Genomic DNA, 16,664 nt, shown 5'->3' on the forward strand with positions numbered 1-16,664 from the left:
GTCCCAGGATGAGGGAAGAGATGAGAATCTTGACTCCATGTTTCAGAAGGCCGATTTATTATTTTATGAAATATATTATATTAAAAGAAAATGATATATTAAAACTATACTAAAAGAATAGAAGAAAGAATTTCATCAGAAAGCTTGAAAAGAATAGAAAAGAATGGAATGATAATAAAATCTTGTGACTGATCAGAGAATCCAAGATAGCTGGACTGTGATTGGCCCTTAATTAACAACAACATGAGACCAATCAAAGGTGCACCTGTTGCATTCCACAGCAGCAAATAATCAATGTTTTCATTTTGTTTCTGAGGTCTCTCAGCTTCTCAGGAGAAAAAATCCTGGCAAAAGGATTTTTCAGAAAATATGTCTGTGACAGATAGCATTCTTCTTCCAGCCCCTGGCTCTGAAGGGAGCATCATTCTGGTGGGTAAGGCTCTGCCTAGAGATGGTTGTGGCCAGCACATTCCCACTGCCAAGGGAAGGACAGAATACAAGGATACAAGGTGAGAGGGGGTGGGAGATACTGCTCCCCTTCCCTCAGCTGCCTGGGTGGGCGAAGGAAATGGGATGGGAGGGAGCAGGAGAGGTGACTCCACTTTCCTCACCAGGGCCTTGAGACTCCTGCCTCCAGAGAGCATTCTGAACACCAAAAAGAGATATCTGCACCAGTGTGCAGCAGCTCCTGGTTTTCTCCTTGTTTTGTATGTCCTTGTGTTACCTAACTCTGTCATTTGAGTAGGACTGGACATGGCCCTGCTTATTCTGCTCCTCTGCATGGCTGCTGGGAAACACTTCCATCAGAATGGACAGGGCAGCAAGCACAGCTCTCACCAACACCAGCACAGCCTCTTGCTCCTCTTTTCACCTGTTCCACAGCTCATCAAGGAGGCAAAAAGGAAAAAGGAGCTATTTCACAGTCCAGTGGCTGTGAGACTGTGCTGCCAGAGGGCAAGGTGGGAGGGTGTGACGGGGAGGGCAGCATGCCAAGCTGCAAGTCTGAAGGGCAGGGAGGAGAGGCCGGTGCTGCCCATACCTCTCACTGTGCTCTCACTGCACCAGCCCTGCCTGGCCAGGGACCTGCTGTGCATCCCCCAGCACAGTCCAGGATAACGTGTTTGGAGGAAATCAGGAGTAAAAGGGCTGGGATTGCACAACATGGAAGGTATTGCAGAGGAATTCTGCAGGCTTTCCAATGGAGCCCTTGGTGCTGGCACAGCCACCTCCATGCTGGGCATCACCATGCTCTTGGAAACCAGCTGGGACTTATGTCGCGGATATCTTTTATGAAAAATCCTTTCCTTAGGATTTTTGTTCCTGAGAAGCTGAAAGGCCTCAGGAACAAAAAGTAAACATTGATTATCTGCTGCTGTGGAGTGCAACAGGTGGATCTGTGAATGGCCCATGTTGGATGTTTGTAATTAATGGCCAATCACAGCCCAGCTGGCTCGGACAGAGAGACGAGACACAAACCTTTGTTATCATTCTTTGCTATTCTATTCTTAGCTGGCCTTCTGATGAAACTTTTTCTTCTATTCTTTTAGTATAGTTTTATTGTAATATATATCATATAATAGTAAATCAAGCCTTCTGAAACATGGAGTCAGATCCTCATCTCTTCTCTCATTCAAGAACCTCTGTGAACACCATCACAGACTTACTGATCCATTCATAGCACAAGGAACAACTCAGAAGCATTCAACAGCAAACCAGAAGATAAGGCAAAGCTTGCAGCTTATCTAGATTTGAGTCACTCATTGGCACTTGGCCAGTTCTCTTCACCCAGATCCAATAAATCAAAGTGTTCAGATTTCACCTTCCATTTTCAGCCTGAGGTTTTAATTGTCTCCATTTTGTCAGTGTCCATATATTTACAAAAGAAGAATTTGTGAATAGTCCTAACTCAGTTTTCTTGCTGTTTCTAGCACAGATAGATGTAGGCTCCATCATTACCACAACAAAGCCCTTATTAATAAGGTGATTACAGTTTTGGCAAACACTTGCTGGATGAAATTTTGCATGCTTGGACTCAATCCACAGGCAGAACTTTGGAAGCTAGAAGTAAAATGATCTTTGAATTTTATGTGCTTTAGTGACGGATATCCACCCAAAACACAGCATGTTGTTGTTTATTCTTGAAGTAACATGAGAATGGGTGAGCTGAATCACTTAAACTGTCTTGTTTCATAAATCTTATGAAGATTTACAAATAGAACTAAAAGTGGTGCAATTTTGAAATAAACTTCTTGCCATGCTAAAACAACGTATCTCTACCCCGATTTTTCTCTCACACATACACAGGAGAGTGAGAGTGACTTAATGGCTTAAAATAGGCTTTGGTGATGTGATGTGAAGTCCTATTAATTGCAAAAATTACTGGTGTTACCTAACTAGCAGCCATACAGCTCCTTAGGGGACTCTTTCCCAAAGAAAACAAGTGTCCATGCTGCTGGGCTCCCTGTTGTGGGATCTCTTCTTTCCCAGCAGGCTTGTCTGGCACTTGCCATTCAAGATGCTGGGTGTTAAAGCCCTGAGGGGAGGGGTTTCTAACAAAGCTGCAGCTTGTTCAGTCTTTTCCAGCTGGTAAAAGAGTGGAACTCCTGCCACTTTTTGTTATTCACGAGGGTGGATAATGGTCTCCCATTGAACAAACCCTACTGGGAGCTTGGAAGGCTCCAGCCAAGTTGTGCTTCTTGCTCACCAACACGTGGCTGAAGGGAAGAACAAGTGACCATGGTCCCAGAGCAGAGGTCTGGCTTCCTCACACATTTCTTCTTGCCTAGGATGATGCATCTTGAGTTTTATCCACTTCCTTACACAAAGTAAGTAAATAGAATTACTCCTGCTTTACAGAGAGCGACTGCAGCTTGCCCAAGCCCCCCTTGACACGAGGGAAGGGAGATTGTGAAGGGCTAAGGCTGAGCTTTCAGCCTGCATTCAGGTTATTTGATTTCAGCATTAGTATTGGCTTTTTGCTGCACCTTGCAAAGAATTGCAGCTATATATTTTATTTTTTTTCAGGTGAATTTTAACTGAAATATGTAGGGAAAGTTAGCCTCCCACCAAGATTTTAGATGGCAGCTATATTAAATAACAATACTGCCTGCAAGGAAAGGATGTCTACTGTAATCTGCTGGGTAAGGATTGGAGAGCTGCATTTGTTTAAGCAGCTAGAAAGAATGGACTTTTAAATTCTATTTTTTTCGTGTACAAGTTTATTTACACACCTTCTTAGAACTGCAAGAAACCTTATTGTCGTGAATTGCCACGGGGAATTCCATCAAAAAAACCCCAAAAAAACAACTATTTGTTGATGCTAAACCAAAAGCTGTGCAGTTTCAATTTCATACATTTGTTGTCCAGCAGGGACACACAAATTAGTGAATATTGATGATTGCTCACCTCCAGCTGTGCTAGCATCTATGGTGTTAAAGTTCTCTGGACACACACCTTGCTCACCCATGGTCAGTACCTAACTGGGATTCTTCACTGCTACACTCAGAGCAAGGAACCTCTCCAAAGAACATAATTTTCTCCAGGACTTTCCACTCTGATTCTGTGTCAAGTGCCAGGGTTTGTTAACAATCAGGGATGTTATCCCACATGCGGTTCCTTTGGCTTTGTTCACACCACAGAACACCACCCTTGGACACTTTCTGCTTCCAATCTCCCATCAGGTGTGCTGTAGGAGGGGATGAAACGAGGTCCATTTGTATGAAAAACACAACAAATGTAAAATCAACCATTAGCTGGCTAAAAGGGAAAAAAGTTCAAGGGAGAAACATAAATTGCAACACTAAGGCAAAGCTCCTTAATAAATGACATGCCACAACTGCTAAGCAGCAAGTGCCCAGCTGCCAGTGGGTTTCATGCTAGATAATGTAGAGTTGATAAACTGATCTTAATGCCTAAGTAATTAACAGTCAATTATTTTAATATGACGACCAAAGCTGAGCAATGACTACTGCTGCAGCACTAACAGCTGAGCTGCTGTATCATTATCTGTCTCTTTGCCTGTGTAATCTTTTTAGTGGGAAATATCTTTAGTTTTAGTTTGCTGAAATAGCTGTGAAGGGGCAAAGGAGTCAGCAGACATAAAATATCCACAAGCTCACGGAACGTGTGCTTCCATTTATCTGTAGTGGGGCAGGAAGAACAATGGCCTCAATTGCTTGAGGTAAGTTATGTGCTGCAGTTTTTCACTCTCTGTTCCAGAAACAACAACTGTATCCATGTGCAAACCCTGGAATATACCCTTGTAGGAAAATCAGGAAGAAATAACAGGGAGTGTTTCATCTTACAGCAGCCTGATGTAATATGGGTATGTGGAGAGTGCTTTGAAATGATGCTTGCATGATAGGAGGCTGTGTCTACATCTGAGTACAGTCCCACCAAAAAGCTCTGTCTCTGTTCAGAATACATGATTTTAGCTGATTATTTAGAAGGCAACTCCTTAACACCACATTTCTGGCTTTAAGTTCTTGTGACATAAAGGTAAGTGAAAGGTGCAGTTCTGAGTTTTAAAAGGATATATTAATTTAATACATCCTGCACTCAAATAATTTCTGTTAAACTTTCAGGAGCATTAACATGCAGAAATTCAGGGAACAGTAACAGGCAATGATGTAGTTGCTCTGGGCTACCATTTATGCTGCTGAGTTGTTATCTATGACATTATGAACCATCAGTTTCCATCAGAACATAAATACCTGGTGCTGCAGCAACAAAGGAGCCAAGTGGATTATGTTTCTCTGTTCCAACATTTTTCTTTTTTTCTGGGGATTTGGAGCACAGTTTGTCTTGGTTTAATTTTTATGAGAGCTTTGGGGCTTTTGTCTCGCTTGGCACAGTGAGGTATAGCAAAATTTCATTTAGGATTGTATACCCTATGTTTTTAGAGAAAATATGGCAGAAATAAAAAAACCTATTTTATGATGGGCTCCCTTTCTGCATGTGCAGCACATAAACTGAGGTTCCCTGAACACCAAGCTCAGAGGATCAGCTCAAACCCTGTTTATTCTCTGGGGGCTGCAAAAACTGATGGTTAGAAAATCTGTGATTTGACCTCCTCAGGGCCATGAATTACTTACCTGGGTATTCATGAGTTTGCAATATAGATGTGGGAGGTGGCATAAATATAGATGTGGGAGGTGTCAAATTTTCCATATTCATCAAAGAGAAGACAGTAGGATTTGGATGAGACTCCACTTAGCTGTAGTAGCTGGGTAGGTCTAGCACAGGAGATTTTTAGAGGTACTAATGCAGGACTGAAGGATCTTTGTATCCCCATGCCCTAGTGTTTATCTGGGACAGATGCCTGCCCCTCATTTCTTAAACCAAAATCTTCTATTCTTCCATTCTTTTCCAGTGACAGTCATATGTCCAGACACTGTAATCTTCTGTAGAAGGACTGAAGAACACATAAAAGATGGAAGCAAAAGAGGCTCATTTTCCCTTTACAACTTTTTATCCGTGGAATTGAGATGGACATAAAATGTATTGTGAATTGACTCCCATATCTGCTGTGACCTTGTCTCCCACAGTAAACTTTGGAGAATTCTTTGTTCTAAATGTGCTCCTTCATTGCTTCATTGTATAAATACATCTTCAAATATAGGTGATAAAAGCTAGAAGCAATACCAGAGTTATTGAGATTCCTGAAGGCAGAAATAGCAGGCAGGGAGAGAAGTGAGAAAGAAAATTGAGAAATGTTGGAATGATGCCTGTGAACATTTAACTGATCTGTAGCTGGTCCATCTATTGGAAAATATGTGGTTTGAGCAACCAGTATTCTACTTCAGGGGATGAAATGAAACTTCTGCTCTGAAACTATGCATAAAATGCTTCCTTATGTTGAATCCCACTTAGTATGTAATTTAAAAAAAAAAAAAATCTGTTTGTAGGGGTTTTCCTAGGGTCTTCCTGTGATTGCCCTTCATTGCTACCTGTAGTGGAGTATAGTAGTAGTCCTAGTAAAATCTTTGTATTCTATAAGTAGCCTTGCCCCAGTCCTAGTTGTACTAAATGGGCTGCAGCTGTGATGTCCTTAATTGGGCAGCAGCTGTGGCTAATGAAGATAAAAGGGGGTGGGTTGGCTGCTCAGGGAGAGCCTTGGAGGAGCCCTGATGAAGAAGCAGGAACAGCACTGTTGTGAAGAGCTGCTGTTGGAAAACCACCCAGAAGGTATGGGACTCTAGAAATATGATAACAACAATGTGAATACAACAGTGGAGAACCATTGTTGTGTCTCTCTTCCCCCTTTCATTGGAGATTACAGGCATTCCTGCAGTGGTCACCTGTTTTCTCATCCAGGACAAGAGGCAGAATGTGGACTTTGAGCAGCAAAAGCTTTGTATTAGTGGGCAGCTCCCATTTGCTGTGATTGTGATCAGTGCTCATGAATAGCAGGGCCAGGCTGTCTGAGATGTGACACCAAAGAGCTGAGGCAACAGGAATGAAAAGCGATGCTGGAAATCTGTGCCTAATTAATTTCTATGAAAGCAAAGCTCATTGTAGAGGTATGACATAGTCTGCATACTCCTGATAATATTTTTGAACGTGACCTACATTTTCTGTTACATTCGTGTACCTAGTGATTCCTCTTTGTTTTGCGTTATGAACGTGTGCCTGGGAAAATGTTCCTTATCTTTGCAATTCCTAGAGCAGCACAATATGTAAAGAGACAGAAACTGGCTTTAAAACAGCTGAACTCACAGTCAGTCAGCGAGAAACAAATCCTGTCTGGAGCTGCTGTCTCACAGGCTTTTTGTCCCATTTGCAATTCCCATGTCATTTCTGTGAAAGGACATCCTGCAACAGAGGATGGCTCTGACAGGTCTCCTGTCCTGGTAATATTTCTCTTGATGCCTTGCATGACCAGCTGGAAACCATATCCAATATTCAGTGCTGAGATGGGCTCTTGCTGAGCTTATTGAGAACTGCAGGAACTTGAGGGGGAGCTCACTAGGATCACTTAGCCACTTGCTGGTTTGCTATTTGGGTGTTTTTAAGCTTAGAAGCAAAACAAAAGAGACCAGAATCCCAATGACAAATGTTTCCCTGGAATCAGCAGGTTTTCCAGTGTGATGAGCTTAATTAAAACCAACAGAATATATTAGTTGTGTTGTAGCCTTTTTCTCTAATGTGTTACCCTTGCCACCTTCCTCAAACAGAGACATGTGGTGCATTTTGGAGTCAAATTTGAGCTGGCCTGCTGGCAGTGGTGCATGTCTATCAAAAGGGTGTTTGACACACTGCTGCAACCTAAAGAGAGAGCAGCTATTTCCTCTTGTTGCTGCCCCTGCATGGGCTCATCCATCTTCTAGCAGTGTGAAAATGTCTCTGCATGGGCTCAGCAGAAACCTACAGGTGCCATAGACCTCCCCAGCCTGCCCAGGCCAGTGAAGGGCCCCACACTTCCCTTGTCCATTCTCAGGTTGCTGTTGTTAATTGCTGCCCCGAGATGTGCAGGATGTCTCTGCTTCAGCCCATGCAACTGAAGAACGAGTCTGGACTCTTCAGTTTTTGGTCTTGAGGTTGTTTGTTAATTCTTATCTATAAAATTTTCTTTCTGCTCAGCAAGGCAGCCACAGGCACTCTGACTGCCCCTGAGGCAGTATCGTCCTTTTATACTACAAACTACACATAGCATATTTACTCTTAATTCCCAATACCTATCACCTATGTTAGACAGTGCACTTCTCTAAACCAATCCCAAAGTGCCAGCATCACTGCAGAAAATGGAGAACAAGAAGAAGAAAGAGGAAGGACTAGACACACCCTGATTCCTCTATCTTGTCCTCATAACCCCCATACCAAAAATCCTAAAATATATGTTTTCACCCTGTAATCATTTTGTTATTACACCATTCAAACATGTGTGACTCTCACATCCTCATATAAAGCTGGTAACTTGTTCCAAGGGTCAAAATCAAATCCCCAGGTGTTCTGGGCAGTGTGCCAGGGTCTCTGAGCCCCCTGACAAGATTCTTGGTAACTCTGGACATCCAAAGAGATGTGCTGAGTTCTGACAGTCCATCACTGTGATCTCCAGGAAGGAGCTGCTTTGTTCTTCAGGAGGCATGGGCTATTTCCCTTGCTAACAAGGGCTCTGTGTAATGCTGGCTCTGTGATATCCACACCTCTGAGCACTTTGCTCAGCAAATGACAGAGCTCTGGGTGTTTCCTGCTGGCAGCCAGGACTTGCCACCATGGATGGTAAGCAGTGTGCCCAGATTCTTTTCATCCAGGGCTGCTGCACAGACTTTGAACTGAATGTGCTCACTCTCATCTTCTCAGAGAGGAATATGGCTGGATTTAGACCAACAACATGCTCATCATGATGAGGTATTTACTCCCCTTCACAAGCAAGCCAATTAAAACATAAAGTATTTACAGCTTCCACCATGCCAGTGTTGAACCCGATATCCTGGGATGCACATTGCCTGCTTCATCTCATACTCTTGAGCATGGCAGCAGGCTCAGCATTCCATCCATTCTTTTTCTTGCCTATAGCTAGAGCACATGCCTCCTACTGGAAACCAGGACATCCCTCTGGCTGCCCGGGATGGCTCAAGGCCCTGGCTGGGGGACTCAGAAGCCTTGGTACAAAGCCAAAGACACCTGTGCTTTTGATTTTAACCCATGAAGAAAATTACCATCATCATGTGAAGATTTACAAGCCATGAAAGTTTAAGTAAAATGATAGTTAGTTTGCCACGGGATGAAAAAGAAGAATTTTGAGGATTTTAGAATGGGGGTTCAGAAGCCAAGATGGAGGGATTTGGGCGTGCCTTGTCCTTCTTCTTCCTCCTTCTTAGCCTTCATCTTCTGGGTGATGGTGGCACTTTTGGATTGGTTTGGAGTAGAAACACACTGTCCAACATAGGTGATAGGTATTGGAAAATTATTGTAGATAATGTACACGTAGTTCTTAGTATAAAAAGAAAACACCGCCCTGAAGGCAGCCAGTGTGCCATGGACCGACTTGCTAGACAGACCTCAGCAGGTCAGGAAAAGAATGTTATAGATAATAAATATAGAGAATAAACAACCTTGAGAACCACAACTGAGGAATCCTGATTCCTTCTTTGAGTGCCAGGCTGGGAAAGAGAGACTTTCTAATACCTTGCCATCATCTCAACCACAGAGTCCGAGAGCCTCCAAGTCAGGCTGACTCTGGTGATTGACAAAGAGTGCCAGATGTTTTTTGACATTAGATGTCAGGCTGTGAGTGGAGCTGTGCAAAACAGGTCGTGTTACAGTTGTCTGACAGCCACTGTGAATGCTGCTGTCAGCTTGCTGGGCTGTGTGCTGTGTCCTAGCATGAGCCTTGGCACTGAGAATTGTCCCCTTGCTCTTGATGGTCCTGTCACCAGATTTGCAGAATGCATGGGTAGAGGCCATTGGTGCTATGATTCATCTCTCTGGTGAACTGGGGGGTTAATCTGAGTTTTCTGGGGACAGAGTCTTCCTCACAAGTGGAGGAAGAGAGAGACAGGGGATTTACGTCTATGCCACCTAATCTTAACGCTAAATTGAGATATAGAGGTGAAAGGGCTTGGCGGATTATCCCTCTCCTGTATTTTGCTTTCAGTATAAGTTCTGCGTGTTATTCTGTTGACAAGATAAAAAAAAAAATAAATTTGAAATGCCTACTTGCATCTGTCTTTGGATGCACTGAGAGGTGAGTGATGCCATCACCAAGGGCTGGAAATCCTGCCTGGATAACTGCAGTCCCATGCCCAGCTCCTGGCAGAGCAGGCAGTTGCTTTTCCATAGGGAGAGGGATAGCAAACCAGTCAGAGTGGTGGTAATGAACCTAATCTCATTAAGCAGAGTGTTAGTGGAACTGGAGATGCTTTTGATTGCTAGCATCTGCCTGATGGCCTTCCCAGGATCCCCATCCGGGCTCTTTAAATCCCTTGGGGAAGGGCAGGGCCCTTCTGCTGCTTGGCTCCTCTGAGGTAGGTGCAAAGTCATGAGTAATCTCCTATAACCAAAATGCAGAGTATGTTTTGGCGTCCTGGCACCTCCTCACTGGCTGTGTGTTTCTGTAGGAATTGCTGTTGATTTAGAAGTGTGATTTCTTTTGTTGTGTTTGGTCCCAAGTTTGCAAACTCGGCTTGCAAGTTTTCAGTGAAAAGACTTAATTTTGTGTCTGGGGACTGTCCTCTTGCACTGAAAAAATGCATGATTGTAATTTTCTGCTGATTAAGGAGCTCAGATTTGTGAGATATTTCCGCTCTCATCCCAGCAATTTTCATGGCTTACCTTCCCTATTACACTTGTTTTGTGATGAGTGACTGCATAGTAGAAACCATAAATTCTTGTGGGAAGGTGGAGTCCCTTAAAAGACTCTCTGTATAAATTGTCTTTTTGCCCCAAAACCCTACATTATCTCCCCTAATAATAAAAGTCACACTAAATATGCATTATACTTGAGAATGGACTATTGGACAATGTTTAAATATTAGCTTGTTAGCAATCTCTGATGAGATTATGGCAGAGAATATGGCAAGCTAGATATGGAAAATGAACAGTGCTGTGAGATGGCTTTTCCTGGCAGGAGATGGGTGTCCTGCCTGCCTCCTTTAGTCCTTGTGTCTGTTTTCCTATGCCCTCACTCGGCTTAGCAGGGAGGGAGGTTATCCTGGGAGCAGCATCACTGTTCTGGATTAAAAAGTGATTGAGTTTTTATTTCTCCAAAGTCCTATACCCAACACACAGCTCTCCAATTTGATTTGGGTAGTAAAGCATTTGCATGTGCATTATTTCAGCTGGTTTGAATTTTTGTTTTTACCACAAAGACTTGCCAGTATAGTTTTTTCTCCTAGCAGGCCCTGCCCCAGTGGACAAAACTCATAATAATATAATATTTATTTTGTTGAAAAAAAAATTTAAATTCTGCTGTTGAAATAAATGTTCCCTTTGAGTATTTTTTTCCTCTGTTGCTTTTCCATATATGTAAATGTCTATCTTAAGATAGAGATCTGACCTTGGAGTTTCAAAGCTGATGCATCTCTGTGCAGCTAATAGAGCACAGTTTCCTTCCACTGGGCAGGTGTCTGTAAAAGAACAGCTTCATGGCAGTGTTTGAGCATTGGCTGCTAAAGCCCTTGCCCTGTGTGTCAGTAGGCAGCTGCTGCTAAGCCAGCCAGCAGATGTGAGCCACACCTGGAAGCATCTCTGTGGTGTCCAGGGCCAAAATTCCACCTCTGTTCCTGCCTGGGAGCTGGAAGCTGCTCCTGCTGCCTCCCCCAGGTGATTCTGAAATGGGTCTGCAGCAAGCAGAGATGAGGAAAGGCAGGCAGGCCCTGGCACCAGAGGTGGTTTCACAGCAGTTATTTGGTCTTGTGAAATCTTTCAGGGGGCCACTGGGCTTTTATATCTTGAGATAAGGGGTCCTGCCATAAAAAAAAGGAAGTTTTTTGTAATGTGAGTGGAGAGCACAAGTGAAATCCCCTGCTTGGGTTTACTCTGCATGGCAAACCTAGTCTTATTTCTCTTTTATCCACTCTGATCCCTGCCAGCTAGCCAGGAAGCTACCTGCTGCTGCTTCTAGTCAGCTCACGCTGGGATGATTGTTGGCTTAGCAGGATGCACATTAAGTGGCACTAAAAATAAATAGGAAATTGGGTTTTCTGGCTCTCTTTCTGATTTTTCTCCTTTAAATGAAAGAAATTGTTAAGCTCTCAGGATTGTTAAAACAGAAACAAAAGGAAGAAGCTCCTGCATTGGGAACATCTTTGGAAATCAGGGCTGCATCAGGAGGAGCTGCCATCCCTGGTGGGTGCTGCAGCAGAGGCTTCTCCCAGATGAGCTGTTTCACTCCCACAAGGAGCTCCACAGAGTGCTGCCTCTTCCCTGTGCAGACCCCACCAAGCTGCTCCTACGAGCACCTTCACAAATAGCATCTTTCCAGAGGCTCTCCAAAGCCTGGGGTGGGTTAACACAGGATTCAGTTTTGAAGGAGACAAATGAGACCATCCTGAGTCCCTCTTTTCTTCCCCCAAATGCTGTAGCAGTACAGAAGTTGTGCCAGACTAAATGTTGACAGTCTTGAACGTAATTTGTCTGTACTAAAGTTAATGCTGCACTTCATGTACTATATTTATATCCATCTATTCCCTTTCATGTCAGATAAGTTCTAGAGTGTGGGATGCATAATGAGATTGACTGAAAAATAATTTTTTAACCCTGTGATTTCCACAGCTTCCTGCAGGTAGAGAAGATTGAGGTTATTTTCCTATTAGATGGTCATGGTGTGCTTTACTTTTTTTTCCCTGATTCTTTATTATGTTCTGCTATTATGAAACTACAGCGTGGAAGTTGCAAAAACCTTTGTTGTGAGGTTTATAGGCAGTGCAGCAATGCATAACTTAGAATATTGTGAGGGCTGCTTGGAACTTTGCTGAAGAAGTGGATTGGGAAACCCTCCCAGCTGTGAAGGAGGTTCACCCCTAGACTGTAGCACTCCTACTTAGCTGCTGTGACCTCTTACTAAAAGGGGGCTCCTATTAAACCTACCCTGAGAGGAGGCCAGGAGTCCTGCTGTGGTTACAGTCCAGGAGGAGGGACAAACTGGATCAAATTTCTCTTCCCTGGTGGGTGAATTATAGTGTGGAGATGCCTCTTCAAGCATTCCCTTTCCTGCCTGTATAGAGAAGCTTGTAAGATTCAGCATTGTCCTTGCTGCTCCTGTGGAAGCTTTGTCAACCTCTCTTTTTAGAGGGTGAGACAAATGTTAAACACCTCTAAAAGGTTATTTTTGCATGTATTCATGTTGTTCCAGAGATGTTTCTTTAGGTTTATGCTGTATAAGGTAAAGGGCAGCAGAGGCAGTGAGCAGGAGAGTAAAGATTGACAGGTTCATATCTACAGATCTGCTCTCAAGCAGACAAGGAGCAGATCTGAGTCATTGCCTGGCTTTAATTTCTCCAGACCAAGTTCTCCTTTAATGTCCCCCTGACCCTAAAGCCAAATCCCTTCTCATTTTCCTGCCCCTGTAAATAATCCCAGCTCTGACGTCAGGGCTGTTCCAACAATTGACATCAGCTGAGGCTGTGTCTATGACTAAGTATAACCCACAGGTAGTACTGCACGATTTACAGAGGCTCTTAGCACTGTAAACCATATGTTTTATAGCTGCTGAGAAGGAGAAGAAAGTGTCTGACAACAAGCAAAGGCATATTTAGTAGCATTTTTATATGGTTGAAATTGCCTAGTTAGGGGTTTTTAGGAAATACATTTGCTGTGATGCACAGCACCACGTAGTTCAAACACACAGCACCCCAGGCATTCAATTTATCACAATCTATCATGTTAACTTGGCTAATTTTACACTGTTTCCTGCTGAAATGCTCTCAGACAGTTCTGCATTTTCTGCTAATCTCCATAACATGAGAGCCTGTGGGAAGGACCCTAAAGAAAAGCAGAACTCAGGGTTATGGATTTGAGGGAAGGGAAAAGAGCAGATCTCAGTAGTTCATGGAATCATAGAACATCCTGACTTGAAAGGGACCCACAAGGATCATCAAAGTTTGAGTCCTTTGATGACAGCCCCAAGAGTCACAGCTTTTGCCCAAGAATATCATCCAAAATTGTTTTGAACCTCTGTCAGATTTGGTGCTGTGACCACTGCCCTGGGGAGCCTGTTCCAGTGCCCAGCCACTCTCTGGGTGAAAAAACTTTCCCTGATATCCAAACTAAACCTCCCCTGGCACAACTTTGTGCCACTCCTCATGTCCTCTCACTGATCACCAGAGAGAAGAGTATTCATTATAATTATTATGCTATAAAATGATATAAATAATGTCTACAATGCAATATATTATTATATTAATATATTAGTATTTCAGGTAATTAATCTAATTTTTGAAAACAGCTGTAGTGAAATACTACAGTGAAAATCCTCCCATGGTGTGAGAAAATACAGCAAATTTCAACTAAACATGCCTTGAAGGAGGGTGGTTCTCTGAAGTCTTACTGTGGAAGAGCTGGATAATGCATTGAAATGTGAATGAGAGGCAGCAAGGACAGAGAGAGTGTGTCATGGACATATTTTATGAGAAATCCTTTTGTTAGGATCTTTTCTCCTGAGAAGCTGAGACACCTCAGAAAAGAAATGTAAATAATAATAATCTGCTGCTGTGGAATGCAACAGGTGCATCTCTGATTGATTGGTCTCATGTGGTTGTTTTTAATTAATGGCCAATCACAGTCCAGCTGTCTCAGACTCTCTCATCAGTCACAAGATTTTATTATCGTTCCATTCTTTCCTTTCAAGCCTTCTGATGTCTCCTTTCTCTGTTCTTTTAGTATAGTTTTACTATATAATTTTCTTTTAATATAATATATATCATAAAATAATAAATCAGCCTTCTGAAGCATGGAGTCAAGATTGTCATCTCTTCCCATGTCGAGGTTGCCTGCAAATTCAACAGGAGTGCATCTCCTGGAGAGAAAGGATTCTGCTCCAAGGTCTGAAGCCTCTCTCTGGGAGGCTCCTTGCTGAGCAGAAACAGGGGCTACAACTGAAGCGATGCTGCTGAGTCTCTTGCAGTGACTTCAGGGTTTCCCAGCACTTGAGAACTGATCTGGAGGCTGTGCTAGTGCAGAGCTGCTAGGGAGTGAGGGAAAACGCTGCCTGCCCCAACTGCTATTCCTGAACTATTCCTATTCCAGGCTGAGCTTGGCATGTGTCATCAGGGCTCCTGCAGCCTCTCGAGCTGCAATTCCTCATGGTTTGTGTAAGAGAGGGTGCTAGCCCAGCCTGGACTGTGCAGGGATAGATCTGGAGAAGAGGAAATAGAGAAGTGCCGTCAGAATGAGTGACACTGCTGTGGTACAGCAGGAACGAGTCAGGGTGTAGATGCTGACCAAGGAATGTCATCTCCAATGCAGCAAGGGCTGCATGTCCTGGTCTCCCCCTGAACTGGAGGTGTTTCTGTCATCATGCAGCCCCTGTCACTGTGCAAAAGTGAAAGGAAATGTGTAGTTAGGCTTTACCTTCATAAGTCTCAGTTGTTGATTTATATGTTGATTATACAGACTTATATGAGCATTGAAGGACAGAAAGGAATGTAAGGAGGAAAAGCCTCTTTATTTAGGCTTCTTGAGCTTGGATATCTTCATTGTTAAACACTTACAAAGACAGCTGAGGAGCCAAAGGGGGATTATTTTGTCTATTAATAACTAGCTGCTGAACATTTCCTAATTGATGCTATATTGTCTCTTTCATTAATAAACATTACCAGAGTTTATGCAAAATTAGCAATTGTGAGTATTACCTGTTTAAATGGATTCCTCGGTACAGATGAGTAGTAATTTGCTTTTGTAAGTTTAAGCAGTAAAATTGGAGTGTTTACAGCCACTGATTTCTGGCAAAAAATTAATGCCACCTTGCATCAATATATCTACAACAAAATCCAATATATAGGCATTTAATATATTAAAACATAAATGGTTTTACAGTGACATTGAAAACTTCTGACAAAACCCAGGGTTGTAACATCCAGATCTGAACTTAGACTGGGTGTCTTTGAGGGACCTTTATTTCTAAGGTTTCCCTTGTGAACATGCACACAGCTGCATCAGTAACTGAGCTGAAAGAAAACCACTTTTTAGTTATAAAATTATAAAATTTAATTATAATTTAATTATTAAATTATAAACATTTGATTATTTAAATATCAAAGAGGCAGTGTTTCATTACTGGGCTATAAGCAGAAAAGTGAATGGAGGCAGGGATAAATACTGAAGCAGTGATACTGGAGGCACATGTCCCTGTAAGAAATCCCTCTCTGCACTGGATGTAAGTGCAGAAGCTGTGCAATGCCCTGGTTTTATATTTCCTGCAATAATGGAGCAAACCAAATTTGTCATAACCAGCAGGTGCCTCGTACCTGGCAATTTCACATCAGTTTGCTCACAATTTACCTTGTCAGAAGCACAGGTCTGCTGATGCATCCCCACTCTCCTGCCTGAGGGTCAGGCTGAAGGATCCAGGGACCACTGCCTGTTTTCAGGGCAGTTTCTGTCCCTGCTGTTGGCAAGGAAAGCAGAACAAGTACTTGGAGCACAGCAGAATTACTCCTTGGTTGGCATTAGAGTAAATTAGTTGGCTGGGGGTCCATTTGTAGAGCTGGATTGAGGGGCAGTGCCAAGGAAATCAGAGTGTGCCTCCTGGGGTGTATTTTTAGCCTGTAAATTAGTGGGTTTGTTTACATAGTTGAAATACAAGGTTCCCAGGTAAGCATCTCCTGGGACAGATGAGTGCAATTTGAAGCATGTAGACATAGTAGAAAAGTTGCATGACTTTGTGTTTGGAAAACAAAACCAAACAGCCAAATCCACCCACACAGATTTTAGATGCAAGTCATAATTCTATGTATTTTGTTTAAAAGTGTCTAATGTTTCCTCCTGCATTTAAGAGAGTGTATATATAAAAAGTTAAAAAGAAACAAAACTAAGGTTATCCTGTTGAAACCTTGCTTCTGAGACCTCAGCTACCTGTGTTCAGGGGAGTAGGTTTGGTTTTGTTTTGCTTTGTTTTATTGTGAGGTTCTAGAGGCTTCTGAAAACACAAACACAATACATCTTGTGGAAACTGTTGTGCTTCTTGTAATGTTCCTAAGTGTGGAAGATATACTGCAGGAGGC

The sequence above is a fragment of the Melozone crissalis genome, unplaced genomic scaffold, assembly GCF_028551555.1.
Source record: "Melozone crissalis strain CALT ecotype California unplaced genomic scaffold, PUWL_Pcris_2 ptg000081l_1, whole genome shotgun sequence".
Taxonomy (NCBI): Eukaryota; Metazoa; Chordata; class Aves; order Passeriformes; family Passerellidae; genus Melozone; species Melozone crissalis.